This window comes from Sinocyclocheilus rhinocerous, unplaced genomic scaffold (genome assembly GCF_001515625.1).
Source record: "Sinocyclocheilus rhinocerous isolate Xijiao unplaced genomic scaffold, SAMN03320098_v1.1 scaffold5860, whole genome shotgun sequence".
Classification (NCBI taxonomy): domain Eukaryota; kingdom Metazoa; phylum Chordata; class Actinopteri; order Cypriniformes; family Cyprinidae; genus Sinocyclocheilus; species Sinocyclocheilus rhinocerous.
This window is the reverse complement of record NW_015644395.1, coordinates 14,043-15,807: the sequence shown is the minus strand read 5'-3', so window position 1 is coordinate 15,807 and position 1,765 is coordinate 14,043. Positions and strand designations below refer to the sequence as shown.

Here is a 1,765-nt window from a genome sequence, read left to right as displayed (position 1 = left end):
GGAAAAAGCTAATGTGAGATTATCTATTTTTAAAGTAGTGCTTAAAAGTGTTTCAATGCAACCACGGTATTGTTGTAAAACAAAATGGCAATGTGACTTGCAGGGTGCTTCCTTTAATGTTAGAAAAGAGCACACAGACATCTCGACAGGCAGCAGGAAGAGGAAACTAGCACTTTAGACCGCAGCCTCAAGATAAACTTGACATCTAACAATCATAAAATGGTTTTCTTCACAATAATACTTAACTTCAAATAAGCATCCTTTATGAGTGACTTGCAGTCATGTATATATATTTGCCTTTTTTTATTTATAAAGGAAGTGTCATCTCCCGCCTCCTCGTCTGGTACCTCCTCTGCTCCTCTTGCCCCTGTGACCTCTGCATCTGCCACTGCCACCTCTTTTTTTTTTGTCACCTCTGCTGCTCCATCTGTGGTTGGTTGCTCAGCTCACCCTACTGCTGACATGGAGACTGCTCCTGGTTCAGAGCCTGGCTGGCTGCCTGCAAAGCTGATGGGGACCATACCACCTCAGGATCAGAAGTGGATTTCATCTGCTCTGTGGAAGAACAAGCGGCTGCGCACTGACCTGAAGCTGTGGTATGATCCACCGGAGCCAGCGCTCATTTACCATCAGGCCCCCACACCAGAGCGTTTTTTCACACACCACCTTCTCTTGTGAATGCCATACCACCTTTGAAAGGTCAGCCTGTCCTGTCCTGTCCTGTGTGTGGAAAACAGCTCACAGGTTATGGAGCCCACAAGAGAGCCAGCCAGGTTTTGGATGTCGATATGTACTACCTGATGATCACAGAGAATCTCTGGTGCAGTTCAGCTGGTTGTAAAACGAGTTACATTTCCACCAGCAAGACCATCTTGGAGCAGCTGGATTTGGCACACAGAATGGAGTTCCGACTGATCCTGACACGAAGGTGAGTGTACTGAAATTATTTAGCCTGTGTCACAAATATTTGTCATTCAAACACACTATAAATTAGCTTGTTTTAATGTTTGCCATTTTTTTTGGGGTCTCTTTTTTTTCTTTGTTTCTTAATACAGATATGCTTGTGACATACGGGTGATCCGTTTTCTGAGGGAGAGGACCTTGGGTAATAGCCCCAGCCGCTTGGTCAGGCAGGTGAGGGAAAATCACAGCGAGGAGTGGCTTAAGCATGTTTGTCGCTACTTTGGCGCATGCTCAGACTTTGTTGTCCAGCCAAGCCTGCTCCCTGTCAAGTTCCACGACCCTCCTAAGCCAGTGGCTATTCCTTCCCACCGGTGGATGCTGGCTGTTTATGGCCGAGACATCTTAAGCAGGCTGGATCACATCAAAGCCAGCATAACATCCACCTTTGGCAATATATTAAAATTGGATTCCACAAAAAAGGTAAACATGTTTACCTCTGTAAAATCCTACCTCACAAACAAAAGTCCAAAATACAACATTAGCAGTAAAGACGTGAAAAATGAAATTAATGCGTTGTGTGTGTGTGTATATGAGTATATGTGAGTATTATTTCAGTATTTTACATATAAAAGAAACCGTTTATTTGGGCTTTAGGCACTCACTGTCTTTTCTGTGTGATTACAGATCACCTATCAGGCCTTGCCAAGGGGACCGCCTTGTGGCTTACATCTGTGAGCAATGAGGTGGGCCAAATCCTCGTCAGTGTCCTGACTGCTCAGGAGGGTCCTGCTCTTGACACCATGGCTGCTGATCTCATCCGCAGGTACAGCAATGCTGGTGTGGCTCCTCCTCAGCTTCTCTA

At 45.3% G+C, this 1,765-nt stretch overlaps 1 pseudogene; it reads left to right on the top strand.

Moving 5' to 3' along the window:
- Positions 1-321: 321 nt before the first annotated feature.
- LOC107758323 (uncharacterized) overlaps positions 322-1,765 on the top strand; it is a 5,387-nt pseudogene continuing 3,943 nt past the window's right edge.